The sequence below is a fragment of the Oryctolagus cuniculus genome, chromosome 12 (assembly GCF_051225735.1).
Source record: "Oryctolagus cuniculus isolate XC-2025 breed Fujian yellow rabbit chromosome 12, ASM5122573v1, whole genome shotgun sequence".
In the NCBI taxonomy this organism is placed as follows: domain Eukaryota; kingdom Metazoa; phylum Chordata; class Mammalia; order Lagomorpha; family Leporidae; genus Oryctolagus; species Oryctolagus cuniculus.
Window position 1 is genome coordinate 40,627,061 of NC_142878.1, and position 17,292 is coordinate 40,644,352.

General features: G+C 42.4%; 1 protein-coding gene across 4 annotated transcripts in view; it reads left to right on the forward strand.

The window, feature by feature from the left end:
* Positions 1–17,292, forward strand: part of LOC100355643 (uncharacterized) — a 65,930-nt gene that overhangs the window by 42,877 nt on the left and 5,761 nt on the right. For 2 of the 4 annotated variants that reach the window (XR_016217878.1, XR_016217876.1), the window contains exon 8: positions 5,347–5,609. The exons of the other annotated variants lie outside the window; for them this stretch is intronic. The gene's annotated coding sequence lies outside the window, so the exon portion shown is untranslated. The remainder of the gene's footprint in view (positions 1–5,346; positions 5,610–17,292) is intronic. 4 annotated transcript variants of the gene reach the window in all.

A 17,292-nucleotide genomic window follows, 5' to 3' on the forward strand; every position in this document is an offset into this window, starting at 1 on the left:
TTATTTCAGTAGCCAAAAAGTCAGGGGAGGGTGGTAACAAATATCCCTCGGCTGATGAATGGATAAATAAAATGTGATATATCCATGCAAAGGAATTTTATTCAGAATAAGGAAATAAGAAGTATTGATCATGTTACACCATTGATACCTTGAGAATCTTGGTGACATTGTATTAAGTGAAAGAGGCCAGAAGATCACAAGTTACAGAATTCAGTTTATGCTGCCGGCACTATGGTTTAGCGGGTAAAGCCACTGCCTGCGGTGCCAGCATCCCATATGGGCACCAGTTCGAGTCCCAGCTGCCACTTCTGATCTGGCTCTCTACCATGGCCTGGGATAGCAGTAAAAGATGGCCCAAGTCCTTGGGCCCCTGCACCCACGTGGGAGACCCGGAAGAAGCTGTAGGCTCTTGGCTTCACATCTGCGCATCTCCAACCATTGCTGCCACTTGAGGGGTGAACCAGAGGATGGAAGACCTCTCTCTGCCTCTCCTTCTCTCTCTGTGTAACTGTGCCTTTCAAATAAAATTTTTTTTAAAAAATCAGTTTATAAGAAATGTCCAGAATATGCAAATCTGTAACAACAGAAAATACATTACTGTTTGCTTAAGGCTGGAGGTTTGGGTGGGGGATGGAAGATGGGAAGTGATTACTAAGAGGTAGCCAGTTTTCCTTTGAGGGTGATAAAAATAGTCTCAAATTGTGATTGCACAACTCATTGTTCTAGAACTGTTGAATTGTCTACTTCAAATGTTTGAGTTGCATAGTAGATCTCAATAAATGTTAAGACAAAAATGAGGTTTAAAAATGCCTGAGATTATAAACAATATTTGTGGTTTTAGTAGTATTTAAATGACTAAATCATAAAGTTAGAAGACTACCTGTGCTTAGTTTAATAGTTACATGGTGCTTTCAGAAAGCATATAATTCTATTAAAATTATGCTAATTTCAGTAGGCTCATTGGGGGAAATGAAATAATTTTAGCACTATTGCCTCTTGTAATTTTTCTTCATTTGAAAGGCGGAGAGAGGAAGAGTTCTTCCTTCTGCTGGTTCAAAATGGTCACAACAGCCTGGTTGGGCCGGGCTGAAGCCTGGAGCCCTGAACACAACCCAGGTCTCTCATGTGCTGCCTCCCAGGGTGCACATGAGCAAGAGCGCTGAAATTGGAAGCAGATCCGGAGCTCAAACCCAGGCACTCTGATAAAGGATGCTGGAAACACAGGCGGCACTGAGCCGCTGTGCTTAACAGCTGCTCCACAGGCAAGCTTGCATTCCTGCTGTTGTGCAAGTCCACTGTGGACTCCAGGTGAATGTCTAGTATTTTCATAGTTTTCATACATTTTTCCATGGTAACAGTGAGTTACATTGTGATTGTAGACACAAAACAAGGTCTGGAACATGTCTGACTGACAAAAATCCAAAAGAAAGCAGGCTGTTCCAAAACCATCGAGGCTGTAGGCCTAAAGCCAGTGAGATGTGCTTTCCTCTTTCTCTCTATACTTAGTAAAAGCTTGTTGGGAAATTGAGTACCAGAACTAGGAGGTATATATTCAAAACTAGCTCTGGGGTAAGAAAGGTGGCACTGATAAACTACATCATTGATCATTGCAAAAGGATAATTTTTGCGGGTAATTAACTTGAAAAACAGCTAAGCCAGCTGCCAGCCTCTTGGCTTCATTTTACTGGATCTAGAATTCTAGGTTGATGCTTTTGTTTTCTAGCCCTTTAGAGACATTGCATTATGTTCTGACTTGCAGTACTTGAGGCTTAGCTTTGTTCTGCTGCCTTTGTATACTTCCTCCCTGTCTGCTTTTAATATTTTCTTCTGGCTTCTAGTCAAAACAATGTCATTTTGATGTGCATTAATGTTTTTTATTTCATGTTTCCTTGAAATTTCTTGAGTTTCTTGGATCAATGAGTTTATACTTTTGATTCAATTTAGGAAGTGTTTAGCCAATTTTTAAAAAATATTTATTCTATCCCAGCACTTCTCCTCCAGTACTTTTTTATTTTTATTTATTTATTTATTTATTTATTTATTTATTTTGACAGGCAGAGTGGACAGTGAGAGAGAGACAGAGAGAAAGGTCTTCCCTTTCTATTGGTTCACCCTCCAATGGCCACTGTGGCCCGCACGCTGCAGCCGGCGCACCACGCTGATCCGGAGCCAGGTGCCTCTCCTGGTCTCCCATGGGGTGCAGGGCCCAAGGACCTGGGCCATCCTCCACTGCACTCCTGGGCCACAGCAGAGAGCTGGACTGGAAGAGAGCGACCAGGACAGAATCCGGCGCCCCAACTGGGACTAGAACCTGATTGCTGGCGCTGCAGGCAGAGGATTAGCCTATTGAGCCACGGTGCCGGCCTCCTCCAGCACGTTTGAGCCATCAACTCACATATATTAGACTGTCTGATGTCCCACAGGGTTGTCCCATACTTCAAGTGGACTTCACTGCTTTCTTCCCTTGGATCATTTATCTTCCTGTGTTTCATTTAGATAATTTCTATTTTTATATCTTCAATTTTACTAATACTTGTCCGGCAGTATCTAATCCAGTCTAGTCTAGCACAATGAGTTGCTTAGATTTTGTTTAGTTTTTCATCTATAGAAGTTTGATTTCAGTATTTTTTAAAAAGATTTATTTATTTATTTGAAAGAGTAACAGAGAGGCAGAGAAAGAGAGAGAGGTCTTCCATCTGCTGGTTCACTCCCCAGATGGCCACAAAGGCTGGAACTGTGCCAATCCGAAGCCAGGAGCCAAGAGCTTCTTCTGGGTCTCCCATGTGGGTGCAGGGGCCTAGGGACATGGACCATCTTCTACTGCTATCCCAGGCCATAGCAGAGAGTTGGATCGAAATGGAACAACCGGAATTTAAACCAGCACTCATATGGGATGATGGTATGGCAGGCAATGGCATTACCCACTATGCCACAATGCCAGCCCCACGTAATAAATTTTTAAAAAGTTATTACTGGAGTTACGCTGTGGCACAGTAGGCTAAGCCTCCACCTGTGACATCCAGTATGGGCACCGGTTTGACCTGGCTGCTCCACTTCTGATCCAGCTCTCTGCTGTGGCCTGGGAAAGCAGTAGAAGATGGCCCAAGTCCTTGGCCCTTGCACCTTCGTGGGAGACCTGGAAAAAGCTCCTGGCTCCTGGCTTCAGATTGGTGCAGCAGATCTGGGGAGTGAACCAGCAGATGGAAGACTTTCTCTCTCTCTTTCTCTCTTTCTCTCTCCGCCTCTCTGTAACTCTGCCTTTCAAATAAATAAATAAATCTTAAAAAAAAAAAAAAAAAGGAAATGCTTCAATTGCTTATTACATCTCAACTTTACAGCTTCAAGTTATAAATAGATTTCAGGGTTAGCAGCATTTTGAAAACCGACATTTTCATTGCAATATTGACCTTAATCCAAATTTGAGAAATTTACTTACTTAGAAGTGTGAGAGAGATTGAGCATAAAACTTAATTTTCAGGTGATCATTAATGAAATAAAGTATTTTCCAGCACAAGTTCAAGTTGCAGCATGACAAAGAAGGCAAGAAGACAACTTAGCAGTTTTTGTTTGTTTGTTTTTAAAGATTTATTTTTATTTATTTGAAAGACAGAGTTACAGAGAGAGGTAGAGACAGAGAGATAGGTCTTCCATCCACTGGTTCACTCCCCAGATGGCTGCAATGGCTGGAGCTGCACCAATCTGAAGCCAGGAGCCAGGAGCTTCTTCCAGGTCTCCCACGTGGGTGCAGGGGCCCAAGGACTTGGGCCATCTTCTACTGCTACCCCAGGCCAAAACAGAGAGCTGGATCAGAAATGGAGCAGCTGGGACTAGAACCAGTGCCCATATGGGATGCTGGTGCCTCAGGCCAAGGCTTTAACCCACTAGGCAACAGCGCTGGCCCCTGTTTGTTTTATTCAGAGAGAAAGACATACAAAGAAAGAGCTGCCACCTGCTTCTTCACTCCCTCTATGCCCACAACAGCTGGGGCTGAGCTAGAGCCAACCCATGTGCTGGGAACTGAATCCCGGTCTCTCCTATGGGTGGCAGGAGCCCAACCAGTTGAGTCATTACCATTGCCTCCTAGAGTTCACAGAAGTAGGATATTGGAATCAGGAGCCAAGGGCAGGGGCTGTACACAGGTACTCTGATGTAGGAAGCAGCCATCTTAGCAGGTATTATAACCATTAGGCCAAACACCCATGCCAGAAGAAATTGTTTTTAAAGGAAAACTGCAAAATTAAATATATCTTTTCCTATGTGTGTTAAAAAAAGAAAATCACCTCTGGTGAGTTTTATTACATTTTCCAAACAATAATCACCTTTGGACCATCAAAAGATGTGGAAAGTTTCAGACACAGAATGTGGAGAGAGAAGGTACAAGGGAAAAGGGGTTGTGATATAACCACCCCTCCAAGAGCTTTCTCCACCCCACCCAAGAGCTTCCCACCGGCACTGCTGGCAGATGGATGAAATGAGCCCAGAGGCTACTTCTGCATAAAAGGAGGGAACAGCCGAAATGCCGTTATGTAAGTGCCAGCAGTGGGCATGTGGTTGCCACCCTCCACTAATTGCCTAGGAACACAGCATCCTCTGTCCCTTCTTGAAACTAACAGTGGTGGTTAGTAAGTGGGGAGGATGTGATTTCCTAACACAGCATGATAATTTTTCAAAAATATTTTTAACCATATGAATTAGTCATGTGCAGAAATCCCAGCAATGATAATTTATCTAATCTTTTCAACCAAAGGGCTCTTGGAAACTGCTAGGATACAGACGGTCATTTGGCCTAGCAGTTAAAGATTAAGACTCTTGTATCCTATATCAGAGTGCATGGATTCAGTGCCTGCCTCTGGCTCCTGTCTCCAGTTTTCTGCTAATGTGGACTCTGGGAGGTAGCAGTGATGGCTTAAGTACTTAGGCCTCTGCCATCCACTTGGGAGGCCAGGATGGCGTTCCAGGCTTCTGGCTTCAGTCTGGTCCACACTTCGTTGTTGTGGCCATTTGCAGAGTGAACCATTGGATGAAAGATATCTCTATATATATATTTTTGAGTCTCTCTCTGATTCTCTCCATATGTGTGTCTCTCTCTGTCTCTGTCTTTCTCTTGCTTTGCCTTTCACTTATGTTTAAATAAATCTTAAAAGATAAAATGAAATAATGGCTCCCAAGGACCCCACCTCCTGATTTTCAAATTCTTGTGTGATTTCTTGTTTGTGGGCTGGCCCTAGTAACATTTATGATAAACAGAAAAGTGATGGAAGATCATATCTGAGATTGATTACAAAACCTGTGTGACTTCAGTCTTCTCATTCTCTCTTGCCTTCTCATTTGTTCATTCTATTGAAGGAAGCGGCCATGTGGTGAACTCCCCAATGGATAGGTCCATGTGGCAAAAAAGAGAAGGCAGCTTCTAGTCTACAGCCAGTGAGGAACTGAGACCCTCAGCCCAACATCCTGCCAAGAACTAACTCCTGCCAGCATCTACTCCTAGTTATGCCTTAAACGTAACTGCAGCACCAGCTGACACTTTGAGTACAGCCTCATGAGAAACTCAGAGACAACACAGCCATCTCAGCTGTGTCCAGCTTCCTGGCTTCATGGACTGGAAGGTAACAATCATTCATCGCTTTAAGCCACAGAGTTTCACAAGAGTCTGTTGACAGCCATCGATAATTAACACAGGTTCTGTTGGATAAGCATTAACTTACACTTAACTCAAATTTTACTCAGCTAAGTAAGTTAATACGGATGTGAGAGTACTTAACCAATGAAGGTGGTTGTTGGCCCAAAAAATCTTAGATACTTACCAAATGATTGTCATACTCTCGTTTCTGAGTTTAGAAATTAATCTTAAAGAATTATAGTTTCTAGTCATACTTTTCCATTTAAGCACTATAAGGTTTTATTTTTATAAGCTGTAAGTACCTAATTCTCCAGTCTTTGGGAAAATAATACAGTCCCAGTTCAGAAGTAACTGGTCAGTTTTGGAAACAAGTACTCTAGTACAAAGTATCAGAGCCTGTAGATTTGAACATAGCTATCTATCTAAATAAACAGCTGCTATTTTGTAGAGGCTCAACTGGAAAACAGGAAATCAACTTTACAGTTCTTAAAAATAGTTAATTTAAGAAATTATTCTTAAGCTGATGAGTGTATAGTTGTTTTGTGTGTGTGAGAGAGAGAGGAGAGGAGAGAGAGAGAGAGAGAAACATTCTGGTATGTAGGATTCACTTCTTAATTTGTAAAAGATTTTTTTTAAAAACCAACCTTCCTACCTTATTAATTTTAAACTTTGGTAAGAAGTTCAAGCTTTAAGAATGCATATGAATAGTCATCTGAAAAAGGAGGGTACTTTCTAAACTTCCTGTCATCCTGTCATAGGCTTTAACTAATTCCCCTACAATTGCGTGGGTTACCTATTTACCAAATATCAGTTTCTCGGGTCCCCCAGAGTTAACTAATCCTTTAGTTTTAGGTGACAAAGAGTGAAAAAACAAAAGTTAAAGACAAATCTACAAGATCAGAGAAAGATAAGTCACGCTTCCAGTTGCCTCTGATTTCTTTCTAGTTTTAACACCTATCTACATGGACCAATGCCCTTCTCAAACGTTTATTCAGACCCCAAGGGCTATATTTGACCCTGGTATTATAAATCCCATTCTGCCTTTATTATTTGCATCTGAGCTTTAACTGTTAATATCTAATTGTATCATTCAGTGGCGAACTAGCAATACCTGCTAAAGTTTGGAATTAGATTAAATGTTCAACTACATTGACAAACCTCGTTTGTGTTAGCACTAGATACTTTTTAGAAGTTTTTTTTTTTTTATTTTGTTTTTGTAGGCCCAGTGCATTTTTTAAAATAACCTTTTAAAATTACCTCCTAACTTTTCATTCATTCAGCAAACATATATATATACTTTTTACTGTATAGCCAAATACAGCATAGGAGTGCAGCAGCGAACAAGACACACAGGCTTTTAGTCTTTACATAGCGTCCATTCTACTTCGGGTAAAGAGTACTAGACAAGTAAGATAAATTACCAGTTGTGGGGCTGGCCTTCAGCCTGCCTGGTAAGACGACTCTGTTTCATATTGGAGCACCTGATTCAAATACCTAGTTCTGCTTCCTGACTCTAGCTTCCTACTAATGCAAAGCCTCGGAGACAGCAGTGGTAGACCAAGTTACTGAGTTCCTTCCACCCATGAGGGAGACCTGGATTGATTTCCTGGTTCTATGCTTCAACCTGTCCCAGTCCCAGTTGTTTGGAGCATTTGAGGAGTGAACCAGTAGTCGGGAGCTCACGCTCTCTTGCCCTGAAATAACTTTTTTAAAACTATCAACTCTCGGGCGGGCGCCGTGGCTCCCTAGGGTAATCCTCCGCCTGTGGTGCCGGTACCCTGGGTTCTAGTCCCGGTTGGGGTGCCGGATTCTGTCCCGGTCGTTCCTCTTCCAGTCCAGCTCTCTACTGTGGCCTGGGAAGGCAGTGGAGGATGGCCAAAGTGCATGGGCCCTGCACCCGCATGGGAGACCAGGAGGAAGCACCTGGCTCCTGGCTTCGGATCGGCGCAGTGCGCCGGCCATGGCAGACATTTGGGGGGTGAACCAATGGAAGGAAGACCTTTCTCTCTGTCTCTCTCTCACTGTTTAACTCTGTCTGTCAGAAAAAAATTTGAAAAAAAAAAACAAAACTATCAACTCTAATTTTAATATTTTTCAATAACACATGGACCTATTATTGTAAGGGGATAACTACATATATCTGTATGTAGAATATTTCAGGATCTGAGCAAATATTCACAACACAGGGTTAGGTTAAAAAATAATTCTAGAAAAAATGTTAGAAGATCTCAGTATATATGTGTATATGTACATTCAAATAAAAATGTAAGAGAATATAAAAAGTGTATATGCTAAATGCTAGCAGTTTTGTTTCAGGTGTATTTTTTCACTTTTTTCTGCCTTTCTATATTTTCAAACCTCTTTTATTAATTCATTTATTGAGAGACAGAGAGCTCCCATCTGTTGGTTCACTTCTGTAGTGCCTGAAGCTCTGAAGCCAGGAGCCAGGAGCTTAGTCCAAGTCTCCCACGTGTGTGGCAGGTCCCTAACTCTTGCACCATCACCTGCCACCTCCCAGGATGTACATTATCAAGAAGCTGGAATCTTTTCTCCTCACCTAAAGGTTTTGAGGTTTCAAGCATGTGAATGGGTGGGTCACTGTTTCCTCAGAGAGTGCAGCTCCAAAAAATCGGGACCAGGAACCACACCTTTTCACCAGAGGTGCAGATAGAGCTGGGATCCCTACTACTGGGAAATGGAATATTAAAATACCCGTCTACAGAGGGAATTGCCAAGAAGACAGGACACCCTGCCTGGTTGAGAACAAGAGCAGTGAGTGTTACATGTGCACACAACACAGGACTCTGCTGTCACATGCAGCTCTAGCAGAAAGAGTTGGGACACCAGCAACAGTGGCAGGCTGCCTTCATCCAAGTAGACAGTCACAACTCGCGGGGCCACTGGGCTGGCAGTCATAGCAGCAGCTGCTTCAGTTAAGGGAACATAAAACTGAAAGCTGTCAGGTATGTTTTTTCTATTCTCTGCTTTACTTTCCAGTAAATCACATGTTTATCAGGCTTCTTGTTATTGAAAAACTGGATAATACTTTCCCACCTTATAAGTGCCTCCCAAAATACAGTCAACACAGTGCCGTGCGTTGGCTACTTCAGTTAAGATTAGTCCCAAATCAGGGTTTTTGATCAACTCTGTCAGACCAGATTGAGAGAGGCAGACTAATGTGTTCCAGTTGCCACCCTCTCTGCTATGACGAAGCAGGAAGTTTCCAAGCAAACCTCCACCTCTCAGGAAGTTAACGTCAAACTTACAGTTTACATCCTGTCGAACATAGTCTGAAATATTTTCCAATTCTAGATATTATTTGAATTAAAAGCTTGAGGATTCTGTCCTGAAATCGTTTCTTGTTACTCTCAAAAAACCATGTGCATCTGTTCTAAGTGACAAATGGAGTATCTCCATGACTTGTAATGATAAAAATTACAAAGTTGTTTTTTAATGTAAGCTGCCTATAATTATGGCTCTGCTGAAATGCCTGTTCTCCATCCTTTATTCACTTGACCTCTGAAGCAGTTCCTTGTTGACCATGTTCTGATTCATTAATTGTGCAGGCAGGACAGTAAAAACAAGCAAACGCAACACTCAGTAGAGGCTCCAGATGCTCTCCTCTGGGACTCACCACATAGTATCCACTTGAAGGAGGGGACACAGTGCTGGTTCTGGTTCTTTCAGTAACTGGACTTTGGCTAAGTCCCTTAACCTACCATTTTCTGGCCTGAAAATGAGAGCAGTAGATTTAATGATCTTTAGCACACACTGTGTGAGTGTGCGATAGAGTAAAGCCAATCTTAGGTATCATAGTTCACACTTCTAGAATTTTTTAAAAAGCCACATCCAAAGCATAAGCCACAGGATAGATATGGTGGATCTTCCTAGATTTATTGGTTAGGATTCTTTTTTTTTCCTACTTTTAGTTATTTATTTTCATCATTATTTGAAAGGCAAATAAAGAGGCAGAGAGAAAAAGAGAGAGACAAAACCAGATAAACAGAGATATCTCCCATCTGCTGGTTCATTCCCCAAATGTCTAGAACAGCCAGGGCTGGGCCATGCCAAAGTCAGGAGCCCAGAACTCAAAATGAGTCTCCCACAAGAGTAGCAGGGACCCAAGTACTTGAGCCATCACCTGTTGCTTCCCAAGGTATGCAGTAATAAGCTGGATCAGAAGCCAAGCTGGGACATAAACCCAGGCACTCTGAAACGGTGTGGGCATCCCAAGAGGGATTTTAACCTCTGCCAGAGTTCTTCCCTGATACATATTCTTTCTGGATGCAAATAGCTCTTGGCTTCAATAAGATGAATTTGTTATACGAGTACAGAGGTATCTCACAGAAATTAAACTGGGCCAAAGCGGGCAGGAAGGCGAATATCAGAAAGGCTCTCCCCCTCCTGTCTGCTTCTCCCTCTGTGTATCTGCTTCATTCCACCTTTTTTTTTTTTTAATTTATTTATTTATTTGAAAGAGTTACACACAGAGAAGGAGAGGCAGACAGAGAGGTCTTCCATCCACTGGTTCACTCCCCAGGTGGCTGCAACAGCTGAAGCTGTGGAGATCCAAAGCCAGGAGCCAGGAGCTTCCTCCAGGTCTCCCATGCAGGTGCAGGAGCCCGAGGACTTGGGCCATCTTCTACTGCTTTCCCAGGCCACAGCAGAGAGCTGGATCAGAAGTGGAGCAGTCAGGACTCAAACTGGTGCCCATATGGGATTCTGACACTGCAGGAGGCAACTTTACCTGCTACGCAACAGAGCCAGCCTCTCATTCCACCTTTTCTCTGCTGACCAGGTTCCTCTATTTCCCTTTACCACGTGGTGGAAAACAGGACACCCTGGCGGCTCATGAATTTACAAATTGTAGTCCACACACATAAATAAAGATGGATTTTTTTTCCTAAAGCCAGGTGCCATGTTCCCAAGAAAGGGCTCCAACTGGCCCCCTTGGACAGATGCCCACTCGTGAATGAATTAACTGTTATCAAGATTTGGGACAGCTTTGAACATGACAGCTTTCACTACAATCCTGAGAAGGGGATGTAGGGAAATTTCTGGAAAGAGGGTTTAAGCAGAAAATCCGATAAATGCTCACATGTAAAATTGCTGTTGCTGAATTGTATTTTTTTTATTTTGAAACAACTATAGACTTATAGGAAGTCGACATTTAGTACAGAAAGTTTCCATGTAGCCTTTACCAAGTTTCCCCAGATGGTAATGTTTACATGTATCAACTATAAATTTGATATGGGCACAATTCACAGACATCATCGGAATTGTACCAATTTTACATGCCTTCATTTGTATGTGAACTTCTATGCAACTTTATCACATGTATAGATTTGTGTAACTGCTACCATAATCAAGATACAGAACTGTTCCAAGTAGCTCCTTTATATCCATATCCATTTCCCATCTTCCATCCTAATCACCTGACATTCACAAATCTGTTCTCCATCTGAGGGCACTTCAGAAAAGTTCTTGGAAAATGGAATTACAAGTTAAGTTCTTTTCATGCAAAAAAATTGGAATTCCATGCATAGGACAATGTCTTCAAAAAGTTCATAATAATAAATAAATAGTTATTTGATACCATTTTCCATGAACCTTTTGCTATAGCTGCCAAAGGTTATATAAACCTTCATATAACCATCATTCCAAGAATATTACATAAAGGGATAATACAGTAGGTAATCTTTTGAAACCAGCTTTTACCACTCAATATATTTCCCTTTAGATCTGTAGATGTTGTTGTGTGTATCAGCTCATTCCTTTTAATTGCAGACCATCATCCTTGGTATGGATATACCTGTTTATTTAATCATTCATATTGAAGTACATCTGGATTGATTCCAATTTAGGGCTATTAAAATAGAGCTTCTATGAACATTTGTGTAAAGGTTTCTATATGAGCATAAGTTTTCATTTCTTTGAAATAAACACCAAGGAGTGCAAATGTTAAGTAGATATAAGTGTATGCTTAGTTTTTATTTTTTAAAAGATTTATTTATTTATTTATTTGAAAGGCAGAAATACAGAGGGAGAGGAAGAGAGGAAGAGAGAGTGAGAGATTCCATCAGCTGGCTCACTTCCCAAATGGCCGCAGTGTCCAGCACAGGGCCAGGCTGAAGCCAAGAGCCAAGAGCTTCTACCACATCTCCCACAGGGTACAGGGGCGCAAGCACTTGGGCCATCGTCCACTGCTTTCCCAGGCGCATCAGCAGGGAGCTGGATCAGAAGCGAAGCAGCCAGGACTCAACTGAACTGGTGTTCATATGGGATGTCAAGTGTTACAGGCAGTGGCTTGACCAGCTGTGCCACAATGCCAGCGCCCTCATTGTGATTTTATTTTACATTTTTCTAAAAGTTATGCTGAAAATCTTTTCATGTGCTAATTTGCCATCTACATGACCTCTTGGCAAAATGTCTATGTCTTTTTCCTATATTCTAATTCAAGAATAATTCAGAACATTACTTTTACACTAAGACAAGTTGATACATTATTAGTAGGGGTGCAAAATTTTCATGAATTTTTAAGGTGAATTTCACATTCTCTACCTCTTTTTTTTTTTTTTTTTTTTGACAGAGTTAGACAGTGAGAGAGAGAGACGGATAGAGAGTTATAGACAGTGAGAGAGAGGCAGAGAGAAAGGTCTTCCTTCCATTGGTTCACTCCCCTAATGGCCGCCACAGCCGGCGCTGTGCTGATCCAAAGCCAGGAGCCAGGTGCTTCTCCTGGTCTCCCATGCGGGTGCAGGGACCCAAGCACTTGGTCCATCCTCCGCTGCCCTCCCAGGCCACAGCTGAGAGCTAGACTGGAAGAGGAGCAACCAGGGCAGAATCCAGCACCCCAACCCAGGGTGCTGGTGCCGCAGGCGGAGGATTAGCCTAGTGAGCCGTGGCACCGGCCTCATTCTCTACCTCTTTTAAGGCATATTCCTCATTTTTTTCTCTTTCTATTTATTTATTTATTTATTTATTTATTTATTTATTTATTTTGACAGGCAGAGTGGACAGTGAGAGAGAGAGACAGAGAGAAAGGTCTTCCTTTTTTTTTTTTGACAGGCAGAGTGGACAGTGAGAGAGAGAGACAGAGAGAAAGGTCTTCCTTTGCCGTTGGTTCACCCTCCAATGGCCGCCGTGGCCAGCATGCTGTGGCCGGCGCACCGCGCTGATCCGATGGCAGGAGCCTGGTGCTTCTCCTGGTCTCCCATGGGGTGCAGGGCCCAAGTGCTTGGGCCATCCTCCACTGCACTCCCTGGCCACAGCAGAGAGCTGGCCTGGAAGAGGGGCAACCGGGACAGAATCCGGCGCCCCAACCGGGACTAGAACCCGGTGTGCCGGCGCCGCTAGGCGGAGGATTAGCCTAGTGAGCCGCGGCGCCGGCCAAGGTCTTCCTTTTCCGTTGGTTCACCCTTCAATGGCTGCTGCGGCTGGCGCGCTGCAGCCTGCACACCACGCTGATCTGAAGCCAGGAGCCAGGTACTTCTCCTGGTCTCCCATGGGGTGCAGGGCCCAAGGACTTGGGCCATCCTCCACTGCACTCCCGGCCCATAGCAGAGAGCTGGCCTGGAAGAGGGGCAACTGTGACAGAATCCGGCGCCCCGACTGGGAGTAGAACCCTGTGTGCCGGCGCCGCAAGGTGGAGGATTAGCCTAGTGAGCCACAGCGCCAGCCTATATTCCTCATTCTTTTTCATAAATGTTTTACTGAGGAATAACATGCATAAGAAAAGTGCACAAATCCTAGCTGCAAAAGTCAATGAATTTCCATGAGGGAAATGTACTCATGTGTCTTAGCCCAGTTCAAAAAGCAGAAAATCATGACTACTCCAGAGGACCATCTTCTGCTCCTTTTCAGTTCCTACCCTCCCTTACACGTGAATCCCACTCCCAGTGCTCTTCTGTGTCAGGCTTCCTTTGCTCAGCATTGTGTCTGTAAGGTTCATCCATGTTGTTCTATACAATTACCGTTTGCTCATTCTTCCATGAGTTTAAGTTGTTTTTTTTTTTTCAGTTTTATTGAAGTTATATAACATGTAATGAACTGTTTGATGCATTTTGATACATTTATACCCATATAAACACTACAACCGAGGTGATTCATCTGTCTGTTTCCTTAAAATATATCATGAATGTTTAAAATTAGAAAATGGAACCTGAGGGGCCAGTGTTGTGGCGTAGCAGGTAAAGCAGGATGCAATGTTGGCATCCCAGTGAGTGCCTGTTTGAGTCCTGAGTGTTCCACTTCTGATCCCGCTCCCTGCTAATGCACCAAGGATGGCCTAACAACTTGGGCTCCTGTACCCATGTGGGAGACCCGGGTTAAGCTCCTGGCTCCTGGCTTAGGCCTTGCCTGCCCTGACTATTGCAGCCTTTTGGGGAGTAAAAGATTATCTATCTATCTACCTACCTACCTACCTACCTATCTTTCCCTCTGTAATTCTGCCTTTCAAATAAATAAATAAATCAGAGAGAGAGAGAGAAAATGGAACCTGAAAAAAGTAAACATGTTAGGTCTCTTCTGGCTTCCAGATCCTTTGTAGAAGATTGCGATAAGCCATATTTATTTTTCTCTTTTCTTAAGAAGACTTTAATGAGAAAGATTTGTATTATATATGTTCTATTTTTTAAAATCTAGCTTTTAAAGACCATAAACATGAACAGTTATTCTAAAGTGGTTCTATGAAATAATCGTATCTGTGACTGCCAGCGACAGATAAGAAATCATGACACAAAAGCAAAAGGAGAATTTACACACAAATGTACATGCACATGCATTCGAAATGGACCAAATACCTGGATTAACTAAAAGTTATAAATCTGAAACTATAGGACAATAGCAATAGTTAATAGACCAAAGAATATTTTATCTTCCTGTCTTTAGCACTGTTTTCTTAAATGTGCACAATATTTGTATAACTGTTACAATGCACAGTCTTCATGTAGATTCATTGGCAGAGCCTCAGAACCTCTCAGTAACCTTACTTAACTTACTTGGCGCATTTTGTGCAAAGGATATAAAGAAACACTAACCAAAGCTGAAGAGCAAGTCAAAGGGGGTAAAACTGGAATTAGGTCTCTACTTCTCTTCATTTCATTGCTTAGGTCATAAATAGCTGCAGACTATTTTCATTCTCCTGAGACAATACCACATATCTGTTTAAAAAAAAAAAGAGAGAGAGATATACTAAATGAAGTAAGTGAAAATCTTTGCTTGTTTTGCTCTGCTGTCTTTATCTCGGCAGTCCAAAAGGTGATATATTCATAAACAAACATTTACTGAACAGCTCCTGCCCTAGGTACTGGGACCACAAAGACAAACAGCTTAGAGGGTTTATGTTCTAACAGACGCATCTACTCACCCTTATAAGATAATAAATAATCTTTATGTGTTTATTAAAAGCATGGTGCTATAAATGCCAGCTATTTTTAAATTTCTCTTTGATAAAAAACAAAATATTTGAGCCAGGCATTTGGCCGAGAGGCTAAGATGCCCTTTTAGGGACAGGGAATAGGAAAAGGAGGAGGAGGTGTGGTGGGAGGGCAGGTATGGTGGGAAGAATCACTATATTCCTAAAGTTGTACTTAGGAAATTTGTACTCAATGAATAAAAGATTTCTTTGGGGGAAAAAATGCCCTTTTGAACACCTGTGTCCCACATCAGAGTATCTGGGTTTGATAGCTACTGTGGCTCATGATTCCAGCTTCCTGCTAATGCAAACCCTGGAAGACAAGAGTGGTGGAGTGGTGGCTCTCCTGCCACTCAAGTGGGAGACTTGAATTGAGTTTTTGCCTCCCAGCTTATGCCCCTGGCCATGGGGGCATTTTGGAGTCAGCCAATGGAGAAAAATACTCTTCCTATCTCTGTCTTCTCTCTCCCTCTGTGTCTTTGTCTCTCAAAGAAAAAAAAATTAAATATGAAATAATGTTATAAAACTAAGGTTGAAAAATCTAACCAAATGCAGATACATTTAGATACCAAAAGAATTGATGTTTTTCCTCTGTAATTTTTTCATATTATAGGTATTATTAGAAATGTCTTCAGCATCTCACTACACAGAATTTTGCTAATGTAGACAAAAATTAACCCAAAATTTGAGAGGTATTGAGATTATTGTCCTATCAAATTTTAAATCACTTAATAAATATCAATGGAGAGTCTCCCATTGACAGGATTTCCCTAGGACATTCTCAAAAACATTTCTCATTATTGACATTTAAAAGTCAGTATGTATGTATGTATGTATTTGAAAGCCAGAGCTACAGAGAGAAAAAGAGAGAGAGAGAGAGAGAGAAAGAGAGAGAGAGAGAGAGAGAGAGATCTTCCATCTGCTGGTGTACTCCTTAGATGGCTGCAACAGCCAGAGCTGAGCCAAGCCAAAGCCATTAGCCGGGAGCTTTGTCTGCATCTCCCACATGGGTGCAGGGGCCCAAACACTTAGGCCATCTTCCACTGCTTTCCCAGATCCTTAGCAGGGAGCTGGATCAGAAGTGGAGCAGCTGAGACACAACTGGCACCCATATGGGATGCCACTGATGCAGGTGGCAGCTTTACCTGCTACACTAAGTGCTAGCCCCTAAAAGTCAGTTTTTAAATAAAGCTATGTTTGATATCTATATCTGTGTTGTAGAAACAGATAAATTTATAACTTCCACAAAAGTTTGGCAGTGGGGCCAGTGCTGTGGTGTAGCGGGTAAAGCCACCATTTGCAGTGCCAGCATCCTATATGGGCGCCAGTTCAAATCCTGGCTGCTCCTCTTCCGAGTCATCTCTCTACTATAGCCTGGGACAGCAGTGGAAGATGGCCCAAGTCCTTGGGCCCCTGCACCCATGTAGGAGATCCGGAAGAAGCTCCAGGCTCCTGGCTTTGGATCGGCCCAGCTCCAGCTGTTGTGCCCACTTGGGGAGTGAACCAGCAAATGGAAGACCGCTCTCCCTCTCTCTCTCTCTCTCTCTGCCCCTGCCTCTGCCTCTGGCTTTCTGTAACTCTACCTAATAAATAAATAAATCTTTTAAAAAAAGATAAGTTTGGGAGAACCAAGACAAAACCTAGGGAGGAACCTCACTGTGATTACCACAGTAAGTCCTTATCAGGTTATTTATCAAAGATTATCAAGTTCATAGATTATGAACATATCAGTTAACAAACTTCTTAATTATTGGTACAAGTGGAAACTACTTAAAATACAGCTTTTTAAAACCGATAATGTGATAAATTGTAATAAAAACCCCATTTACTGGGGCAGGGGTTTCGAGCAGCAATTAGGACACTGGCATCTCATCCTGAGTGCCTGGTTTGGAGTCCCAGCTCTGCTCTCAGATCCAGCTTCCTGCTAAAACACAACCTGGGAGGCAGCAGATAATGGCTCAAGCAATTAGGTCCCTGTCACACATATGGGAGACCCAGGCTGAGCTCTGGACTCCCGGCTTTGACCTGAGCCAGCCCAGTCTTTGAGGGTATTTGGAAAGTGAATTAGCAGGTGGCAGATATCTCCCTTCTCTCTCTGTCTGCATTTCAAATAATTTGTTTTTCAAAAACAATTTAAAAACCTAATTACTGTTTGTTGTGTCAGTTGGACACATTTCACTTTATATATTGATATATCTATTGTCAATACATACCCTCTCAAATCTTGCCTTTAATCATTTTCCAATTTCTTTGT